The sequence below is a fragment of the Apodemus sylvaticus genome, chromosome 1, assembly GCF_947179515.1.
Source record: "Apodemus sylvaticus chromosome 1, mApoSyl1.1, whole genome shotgun sequence".
NCBI classification, from domain to species: domain Eukaryota; kingdom Metazoa; phylum Chordata; class Mammalia; order Rodentia; family Muridae; genus Apodemus; species Apodemus sylvaticus.
In genome coordinates this window covers 28,323,441-28,334,807 of record NC_067472.1, presented here as the reverse complement: position 1 = coordinate 28,334,807, position 11,367 = coordinate 28,323,441, and positions in this window count along the sequence as shown.

The window sequence follows — 11,367 nt, the reverse complement described above, 5'->3', positions numbered from 1 at the left end:
AGCAGATGAGGACAGGAACACGAGGGATTAGGTAGGAGAGGGTGGGATAGACAAAGGGAGAAAGTACTGGAAAAGATGACTGTGATTGGGGGCATTTCAGGGGCAATGTAGAAACTTAGTGCAATGGCAACTCCCTGTAATCTATAAGAGTGACCTTACTGAAGTCTCTTAGCAATGGGGGATATGGACCCTATGATGGTTTGTATATGCTTGGCTCAGGGAGTGGCACTATTAAGAGCGGTGTTGTTGCATCACTGTGGGTGTGAGCATAAGATCCTCACCCTGGCTGCCTGGAAGTTAGTCTTCCTCCAGCAGCCTTCAGATGAAGATGTAGAACTCTCGATTTCGCCTGCACCAAGCCTGCCTAGATGCTCCCACACTATCACCTTGATGAAAATGAATTGAACCTCTGAACCTGTAAGCAAGCCCCAACTAAACGTTGTCCTTTATAAGACTTGTCTCAGTCATTGTGTCTGCTCCCAGCAGTAAAACCCTAACTAAGACTCCAAACTGGTCATTTTCTGTAATAAGGAATGGGTCATAGCAGTAAGACTGGAAAATTGACCCAGTTGCAAAACCTTACACCTAAAAATATATCCTCTTGCTTGGGCAGTGGTGGTACAGAACTTATGAGAGTGGGAAACCCATGACTAGTCCAACGTGTGGTACATGCTATTAGAGGGGGCTCATATCTGATACTTCCTGGAGGGCCGGGAACCAGAGGCAAGACAGCACAGAGACCCAGGATAGAATCAAACATGACTGGCAGAACCCCTCCCCCCAAAAACCCCAAACAAACAAAAGAAGAACAATAACAATAAAACGAAACAAAACAAACTCCAAGTGTCAATGAATGATTTCTTTATTTTATTCAATATATTTTTTATTTACATTTCAAATGATTTCCCCTTTTCTGGCCCCCCCACTCCCCAAAAGTCCCATAAGCCCTCTTCCCTCCCAGTGTTCCCCCATCCACCCCTTCCCACTTCCTTGTTCTAGTATTGCCCTACACTCCTGCACTGAGCCTTTCCATAACCAAGGGCAACTCCTCCGTTCTTCTTGGACATCATTTGATGTGTGGATTATGTTTTGGGTATTTCAATTTTCTAGGCTAATATTCACTTATTAGTGAGTGCTTACCACGATTGATCTTTTGAGACTGGGTTACCTCACTTAGTATGATGTTCTCCAGCTCCATCCATTTTTCTAAGAATTTCATGAATTCATTGCTTCTAATGGCTGAGTAGTTGTCCATTGTGTATATATACCACATTTTTTGTATCCATTCCTCCATTGAGGGATACCTGGGTTCTTTCCAGCTTCTGGCTATTATAAATAGGGCTGTTATGAACATAGTGGAACATGTATCCTTATTACATGCTGGGGAATCCTCTGGGTATATGCCCCGGAGTGGTATAGCAAGATCTTTCAGAAGTGACGTGCCCAGTTTTCTGAGGAACTGCCAGATTGATTTCCAGAGTGGTTGTACCAATTTGCAACCCCACCAGCAGTGGAGGAGTGTTCCTCTTTCTCTACATCCTTGCCAACACCTGCTGTCTCCTGAGTTTTTTTCTCCAGGTGTTTCTCTTTTAATAATATTTTTAATGTTATTTGGTTTTATGACATTTCCTTTTTTTAATATTTTTATTTTCTATATTCTTTGTTTACATTCCAAATGATTTCCCCTTTCCCGGACCCCCCTCCCCATATGTCCCATAAACCTTCTTCTCTCCATCCATTCTCCAATCACCTCACTCCTTTTTTTCTCTGTCCTTATATTCCCCTCCAATGCTAGATCAATCCTTTCCAGGATCAGGACCTTCTCCATATTTCTTCATGGGAGTCATTTGTTATGCGATTTGTTAATCTTAGCCATTCTGACTGGTGTAAGGGGAAATCTCAGGTTGTTTTGATTTGCATTTCCCTAATGGCTAATGATGTTGAGCATTTTTTAAGATGCTTCTCAGCCATCTGAAGTTCTTCGGGTGAAAATTCTTTGTTTAGCTCTGTACCCCATTTTTTAATAGGGTTATTTGGTTTTCGGTATTGGTACAGTGACAGGCAGGCGGATCAATGGAATAGGATTGAAGATCCAGAAATGCACCCACATGCCTATGCACAGCTATGATAAGAGGGTTTGTGCCCAGACTTACTGTATCTTGTTAGGCCATGTTTTATGGATATTCTTGAAATGGGAATTGGGGATGGGGAGAGACTTGGAAGAGTTGAAGGAGGAGACACTAAATGATGTACCTTATGAGCAAAGAATAAGAGTTAAACAAAAAGAAAAAAGAAAAGGAAAGGAAAAATAAAACAAAACAGAGAAAATGCTCCACAGACTTGCCTCAAGGCCCGGCTAATGGATTGATTTTTCTCAGAGGAGGTTCATTCTTTCTGGATGCCCTCTTTTCACATTTATTGTTTCAGGCTCTGTGGACCCCTTGCACCCTGCTTACTTGGTTCAGAGTCCATGTTCTTGTGGAGTCCTCTACTCCTTTAACTCCTACAAACCTCTCTCCCTTGTTTTGTGTGGTTCCTTTGGCTCTGCCTAACATTCGGCTGTGGGTCTGAACACATGTTCTCATCAGATCTCCCCAGTCCCTTCCCCATCTCCCCTCTCCCCCAGATCACCTCTCCTCATTTGTTTCCTTTCAAACCAAAATAAAACCACCACTATCAACTAAAACAAAACAGAAACAAAAACAAAAAACAGATCAGGCCTTCCGGATACATCGATCAAACATAGCCAAACAAAATAAAATAAGACTGAACACAAACCCTCATATCATGACTGGACCTGAGTTTGATTCTTGCCAGGAGCCAACTGACCTTATTTTATGTTTAGATTCCATTTTAAAGATAGGCTTAGGTTTTGACTTCTCCTCAGCTACAGACCTTGGAGAAATCGGGTGGTCGATGGTGACTGTGCCCCTGCCAGAAGAAACATCTTACAGCTGCCAGAGATTCACCTTGGCTGAATGCCCAGATTTTGTTGAAAATCCTTCTTACCTTATTCCTTCCCCTGCCGGTATAAATTCCCTGAGAAAATATTTTATTGGACCTTGATCAGGAAGCCTGTCCTGGTCTGGTTTCTCCCATCTCCTGTTCTTTCCATTCTCTCCCCTTCTTTCTTATGGTCCCCAGTTGAAAACCCCTGCAGACCAGGGCAACTGTCGCCCGACATGGGCCCTTTCCTGAGTAAGGATCAAGCGGCCGCTCATCATTAGGAGCCACGAACTCAGGTCAATATAGGTTCGTCATTGATCACCACAGAAAATTTGTAGCATTGGCTTAAAATTGGTAACTTAGGGTTGGAGTCATTTTAAAGAACTGTGACATGAGCCAACCGAGAAAAACTGGTCTCTAAACACACTTCTAAATTGAGATAATATTTTATGTAATTCTTATTCTAGATACTAGAGATATAAAAGATAAAATTTAGAACAATCTTTCTCTTCTTTTTATTTTCTATATTCTTTGTTTATATTCCAAATGATTTTCCCTTTCCTGGTTCCCCCCACTCCAAAAGTCTCATAAACCCTCTTCCCTCCACCCATTCTCTGATCTATTACATCCTATTTCTCCGTCCTGGTACTCGCCTACAATGCTGGATCAAGCCTTTCCAGGACCAGAGCACTCTCCTTCCTTCTTCTTGGGAGTCATTTGATATGTGAATTGTGTCTTGGGTACTCAGAGCTTCTGAGCTAATATCCACTTATCAGTGATTGCATTCCATGTGTGTTCTTTTGTGGTTGGGTTACCTCACTTAGGATGATATTTTCCAGATGCAACCATTTGCCTAAAAATTTCATGAATTCATTGTTTTTAATAGCTGAGTAGTATTCCATTGTATAAATATACCACATGTTCTGTATCCATTCCTCCATTGAGGGACATCTGGGTTCTTTCCAGCTTCTGGATATTATAAATAAGGCTGCTATGAACATACTGGAACATGTGTCCTTATTGCATGCTGGGAATACTCTGGGTATTTGCCCAGGAGTGGTATTGCAGGGTCCTCTGGCAGTGTTATGCCCAGTTTTCTGAGGAATAGCCAGACTAATTTACAGAGAGGTTGTACCAACTTGCATTCCCATCAGCAGTGGAGGAGTGTTCCTCTTTCTCCACATTCTTGACAACACCTACGGTCTCCTGAGCTTTTAATCTTAATCATTTGACTAGTATAAGGTGAAATCTCAGGGTTGTTTTGATTTGCATTTCCCTAATGACTAGTGATGCTGAACATTTTTTAAGGTGCTTTTCAGCCATTTGAAGTTCTTCAGGTGAAAATTCTTTGTTTAGCTCTGTAACCCGTTTTTTTTGTTTGTTTGGTTGGTTGTTTTTGTTTTTTTTTTATTCGATATATTTTTTATTTACGTTTCAAATGATTTCCCCTTTTCTAGCCCCCCATGCCCCGAAAGTCCCGTAAGCCCCCTTCTCTTCCCCTGTTCTCCCACCCATCCCTTCCCACTTCCCCATTCTGGTTTTGCCGAATACTGCTTCATTGAGTCTTTCCAGAACAAGGGGCCACTCCTCCTTTCTTCTTGCACCTCATTTGATGTGTGGATTATATTTTGGGTATTCCAGTTTTCTAGGTTAATATCCACTTATTAGTGAGTGCATACCATGATTCACCTTTTGAATCTGGGTTACCTCACTTAGTATGATGTTCTCTAGCTCCATCCACTTGCCTAAGAATTTCATGAATTCATTGTTTCTAATGGCTGAATAGTACTCCATTGTGTAGATACACCACATTTTTTGCATCCACTCTTCTGTTGAGGGATACCTGGGTCTTTTCAAGCATCTGGCAATTATAAATAGGGCTGCTATGAACATAGTAGAACATGTATCCGTATTACATGGTGGGGAATCCTCTGGGTATATGCCCAGGAGTGGTATAGCAGGATCTTCTGGAAGTAAGGTGCCCAGTTTTCGGGGGAACCGCCAGACTGATTTCCAGAGTGGTTGTACCAATTTGCAACCCCACCAGCAGTGGAGGAGTGTTCCTCTTTCTCCACACCCTCTCCAACACCTGCTGTCTCCTGAATTTTTAATCTTAGCCATTCTGACTGGTGTAAGATGAAATCTTAGGGTTGTTTTGATTTGCATTTCCCTAATGACTAATGAAGTTGAGCATTTTTTAAGATGCTTCTCCGCCATCCGAAGTTCTTCAGGTGAGAATTCTTTGTTTAACTCTGTACCCCATTTTTTAATAGGGTTGTTTGGTTTTCTGGAGTCTAACTTCTTGAGTTCTTTATATATATTGGATATTAGCCCTCTATCTGATGTAGGATTGGTGAAGATCTTTTCCCAATTTGTTGGTTGCCGATTTGTCCTCTTGATGGTGATCTTTGCTTTACAGAAACTTTGTAATTTTATGAGGTCCCATTTGTCAATTCTTGCTCTTAGAGCATACGCTATTGGTGTTCTGTTCAGAAACTTTCTCCCTGTACCGATGTCCTCAAGGGTCTTCCCCAGTTTCTTTTCTATTAGCTTCAGAGTGTCTGGCTTTATGTGGAGGTCCTTGATCCATTTGGATTTGAGCTTAGTACAAGGAGACAAGGATGGATCAATTCGCATTCTTCTGCATGCTGACCTCCAGTTGAACCAGCACCATTTGTTGAAAAGGCTATCTTTTTTCCATGGGATGTTTTCAGCCTCTTTGTCGAGGATCAAGTGGCCATAGGTGTGTGGGTTCATTTCTGGATCTTCAATCCTGTTCCATTGATCCTCCTGCCTGTCACTGTACCAATGCCATGCAGTTTTTTAACACTATTGCTTTGTAGTATTGCTTGAGGTCAGGGATACTGATTCCCCCAGATTTCCTTTTGTTGCTGAGAATAGTTTTAGCTATCCTGGGTTTTTTGTTGTTCCAGATGAATTTGATAATTGCTCTTTCTAACTCTGTGAAGAATTGAGTTGGGATTTTGATGGGTATTGCATTGAATCTGTATAGTGCTTTAGGCAAAATGGCCATTTTAACTATATTGATTCTACCGATCCATGAGCATGGGAGGTTTTCCCATTTTTTGAGGTCTTCTTCCATTTCCTTCTTCAGAGTCTTGAAGTTCTTGTCATACAGATCTTTCACATGTTTGGTAAGAGTCACCCCAAGATACTTTATACTGTTTGTGGCTATTGTGAAGGGGGTCATTTCCCTAATTTCTTTCTCAGCCTGCTTATCCTTTGAGTATAGGAAGGCCACTGATTTGCTTGAGTTGATTTTATAACCTGCCACTTTGCTGAAGTTGTTTATCAGCTGTAGGAGCTCTCTAGTGGAGTTCTTTGGGTCACTTAGGTAGACGATCATGTCGTCTGCAAATAATGATAGTTTGACTTCTTCCTTTCCAATTTGTATCCCTTTGACCTCCTTATGTTGTCGAATTGCCCGAGCTAGTACCTCAAGTACAATATTGAAAAGATAAGGAGAAAGGGGGCAGCCTTGTCTGGTCCCTGATTTCAGTGGGATTGCTTCAAGTTTCTCTCCATTTAGTTTGATGCTGGCTACCGGTTTGCTGTATATTGCTTTTACTATGTTTAGGTATGGGCCTTGAATTCCTGTTCTCTCCAAGACTTTAAGCATGAAGGGATGCTGAATTTTGTCAAATGCTTTTTCAGCATCCAATGAAATGACCATGTGGTTTTGTTCTTTGAGTTTGTTTATGTAGTGGATTGTATTGATGGATTTCCGTATATTGAACCAACCCTGCATTCCCGGGATAAAGCCTACTTGATCATGGTGGATGATCGTTTTGATGTGTTCTTGGATTCGGTTGGCAAGAATTTTATTGAGTATTTTTGCATCGATGTTCATAAGGGAAATTGGTCTGAAGTTCTCTGACTTTGTTGGATCTTTGTGTGGCTTTGGTATCAGCGTAATTGTGGCTTCGTAGAAGGAATTGGGTAGTGTTCCTTCGGTTTCTATTTTGTGGAATAGTTTGAAGAGTATTGGTGTTAACTCTTCTTTGAAGGTCTGGTAGAATTCTGCACTGAAGCCATCTGGTCCTGTGCTTTTTTTGGTTGGAAGACTTTCTATGACTCCTTCTATTTCTTTAGGCATTATGGGACTGTTTAGATGGTCTAGTTGGTCCTGATTTAATTTTGGTATTTGGTATCTGTCAAGGAAATTGTCCATTTCCTCCAGATTCTCCAGTTGTTTTGAGTATAGGCTCTTGTAGTAGGATCTGATGATTTTTTGGATTTCCTCAGTTTCCGTTGTTATATCTCCCTTTTCATTTCTAAGTTTGTTAATTTGGATACTTTCTCTGTGCCCTTTGGTCATTCTGGCTAAGGGTTTATCTATCTTGTTGATTTTCTCAAAGAACCAGCTCCTGGTATTGTTGATTTTTTGTATGGTTCTCTTTGTTTCTACTTGATTGATTTCGGCCCTGAGTTTGATGATTTCCTGCCTTCTACTCCTCCTGGGCGAAATAGCTTCTTTTTGTTCTAGGGCTTTCAGGTGTGTCATTAAGCTGGTAATGTATGCTCTCTCCATTTTCTTTTTGGAGGCACTCAGGGCTATGAGTTTTCCTCTTAGCACTGCTTTCATTGTGTCCCATAGATTTGAGTATGTTGTGTTTTCATTTTCATTGTGTTCTAAAAAGTCTTTAATTTCTTTCTTTATTTCTTCCTTGACCAAGGTATCATTGAGTAGAGTATTGTTCAGTTTCCACGTGTATGTGGGCTTTCTGTTGTTTCTGTTGCTATTGAAGACCACTTTTACTCCATAGTGATCAGATAGGAGGCATGGGATTAGTTCGATCTTCTTATATTTGTTGAGGTCTGTCTTGTGACCAATTATATGGTCGATTTTGGAGAAGGTACCATGAGGTGCTGAGAAAAAGGTATATTCTTTTGTTTTAGGATAGAATGTTCTATATATATCTGTTAAATCTAATTGGTCCAAAGCTTCAATTAGTTTCATTGTGTCCCTGTTTAGTTTCTGTTTTCCTGATCGGTCCATTGAGGAGAGTGCAGTGTTGAAGTCACCCACAATTATTGTGTTAGGTGCAATGTGTGCTTTGACTTTTAATAAAGTTTCTTTTACGAAAGAGGGTGCCCTTGCATTTGGGGCATAGATGTTCAGGATTGACAGTTCTTCTTTTTGTATTTTTCCTTTGACCAGCAAGAAGTGTCCCTCAGGGTCTCTTTTGATGACTTTGGGTTGAAAGTCAATTTTATCTGATATTAAAATGGCTACTCCAGCTTGTTTCCTGAGACCATTTGCTTGTAAAATTGTCTTCCAGCCTTTTACTCTAAGGTAGTGTTTGTCTTTGACCCTGAGGTGTGTTTCCTGTAAGCAGCAAAATGTAGGGTCCTGTTTACGTATCCATTCAGTTAGTCTGTGTCTTTTTATTGGGGCATTAAGTCCATTGATGTTAAGAGATATTAAGGAATAGTGATTGTTACTTCCTATCATTTTTGACGTTATTTTTTAAATTTGAATGCTTAACTTCTTTTGGGTTTGATGAAAGGTTACTATCTTGCTTTTTCCAGGGTGAAGTTTCCCTCCTTGTATTGGTGTTGTCCTCCTATTAACCTTTTTAGGGCCGGGTTTGTGGATAGATATTGGGTAAACTTGGTTTTGTCATGAAATATCTTAGTTTCTCCATCTATGGTAATTGAGAGTTTTGCTGGATATAGTAGTTTTGGTTGGCATTTGTGTTCTCTTAGAGTCTGCATGAGATCTGCCCAGGACCTTCTAGCCTTCATAGTCTCAGGTGAAAAGTCTGCTGTGATTCTGATAGGTCTTCCTTTATATGTTACTTGGCCTTTTTCTCTTACTGCCTTTAGTATTCTTTCTTTGTTTAGAACATTTGGTGTTTTGATTATTATGTGACGGGAAGTATTTCTGTTCTGGTCCAGTCTGTTTGGAGTTCTGTAGGCTTCTTGTATATTCATGGGCATCTCTCTCTTTAGGTTAGGGAAGTTTTCTTCCATAATTTTATTGAAGATGTTTGCTGGCCCTTTAAGTTGTAAATCTTCACTCTCATCTATGCCTATAATCCTTAGGTTTGGTCTTCTCATTGTGTCCTGGATTTCCTGGATATTTTGGGTTACAAGCTTTTTGATTTTGCGTTTTCTTTAACTGTTGAGTCCATGGTTTCTATGGTATCTTCAGCATCTGAGATTCTTTCTTCTATCTCTTGTATTCTGTTGTTGATATTTGCATCTCTGTCCCCTGATTTCTTCCCAAGGCTTTCTATCTCCAAAGTTGTCTCCCTTTGAGTTTTCTTAGTTGTTTCTACTTCTGATTTTAGATCCTGGATGGTTTTGCTTAGCTCCTTCACTTGCTTGTTTCTGCTTTCCTGTAATTCTTTAAGAGATTTTTGTGTTTCCTCTTTCATGACCTCATCCTGTTGACCAAAGTTCTCCTGTATTTTTTTAAGTGTTTTTTGTGTTTCCTCATTATTGGCTTTTGTATTTTCCTGGATTTCTTTCAATGATTTTTGTGTTTCCCTTGCAAGGGCTTCTAACTTTTGATCCATTTTCTCCTGAATTTCTTTAAGTATGTCCTTCATGTGTTCCTGTACCAGCATCATGACCAGTGATTTTTAAATCCAAATCTTGTTTTATTGGTATAATTGGGTATCCAGGACATGCTGGTAAAGGAGAATTGGGTTCAGATGTTGCCATATTGCTTTGATTTCTGTTAGTGATGTTCCTGTGTTTGCCTTTTGCCATCTAGTTCTCACTGGTGTTAGTTGGTCTTGTCAATGCTGGACTCACCAGTGGAAGCTGTCCCTTCCCAGGTGGCCTCTGGTGCACAGCTTACCTCCTGCACTGCCTGGAGACAGGGTGCTGTTGCCCAGGCTGTTCAGATCCTGAAGCAGACACCTGAAGGCTCCCGCTGGGGCCCGCTGGATTCATCCAAGCACACCGACTTCTTTCCGCTGGCCGCCTGGAAGCCCCTCTTGCCTCTTGCAGGACCTGGAGATGTGGTGTTGCTGCCCAGGCTGATCTGGATCCGGAAGCGGAGAGATCTGAGTGCTCCTGCCAGAGGCCTCAGGACTGGAACCTAAGCTCCGTGCTACAATAGCAAGCTGTGCTGTGAGCTCCCAGACTGCCTCTGGGTGCACACCAGGTCTCCCGCACTTCCTGGAGACCGAGTGCTGTGGCCCTGGCTGTTCAGATCCCAAAGCAGGCACCTGAAGGCTTCTGGTGGGGTCTGATGGATTCACCAGAGCACACCGACTTCTCCCCGCTGGCTGCCCGGAAGCCCCTCTTGCCTCTTGCAGGACCTGGAGATGTGGTGTTGCCGCCCAGGCTGATCTGGATCCGGAAGCGGAGAGATCTGAGTGCTCCAGCCAGAGGCCTCAGGACTGGAACCTAAGCTCCGTGCCACAGGAGCAAGCTGTGCTGTGAGCTCCCAGACTGCCTCTGGGTGCTGTAACCAGTTTTTAATAGGGATATTTGGCTCTCTGGAGTCTAACTTCTTGAGTTCTTTGTATATGTTGGATATTAGCCTTCTGTGAGATGTGGGGTTGGTGAAGATCCTTTCCCAATTTGTTGGTTGCCATTTTGTCTGCTTGACAGTGTCCTTTGCCTTACACAGACTTTGTAATTTTATGAGGTCCCATTTGTCAATTCTTGATCTTAGAGCATAAGCTATTGGTGTTCTGTTCAGGAACTTTTCCCCTGTGTCCATGTCCTCCAGGGTTTTCCCCAGTTTGTTTTCTATTAGTTTTAGTGTGTCTGGTTTTATGTGGAGGTCCTTGATCCACTTGGAGTTGAGCTTAGTACAAGGAGATAAGAATGGATCAATTCGCATTCTTCTGCATGCTGACCTCCAGTTGAGCCAGCACCATTTGTTGAAAAGGCTATCTTTTTTCCACTGGATGGTTTCAGCTCCTTTGTCAAAGATCAAATGACCATAGTTGTGTGGGTTCATTTCTGGGTCTTCAATCCTATTTCATTGATCTACCTGCCTGTCAGTGTACCAATACTATGCACCTTTTAACACTATTGCTCTGTAGTACTGTTTGAAGTCCAGGATACTTATTCCTCCAGAAGTTCTTTTACTGTTGAGAATACTTTTAGCTCTCCTGGGTTTTTTGTTATTCCAGATGAATTTGAGAATTGATCTTTCTAACTCTATGAGGTATTGAGTTGGGATTTTGATGGGGATTGCTTTGAATCTGTAGATTCCCTTTGGCAAGATGGCCATTTTTACTATATTAATCCTGCCAATCCACAAGCATGGAAAATTTATCCATTTTCTGAGGTCTTCTTGAGAAAATCAACAAGATAGATAAACCCTTAGCCTGACTAAACAAAGGACACAGAGACAGCATCCAAATTAAAAAAATTAGAAATGAAAAGGGAGATATAACAACAGAAACGGACAATATTCAAAAAATTATT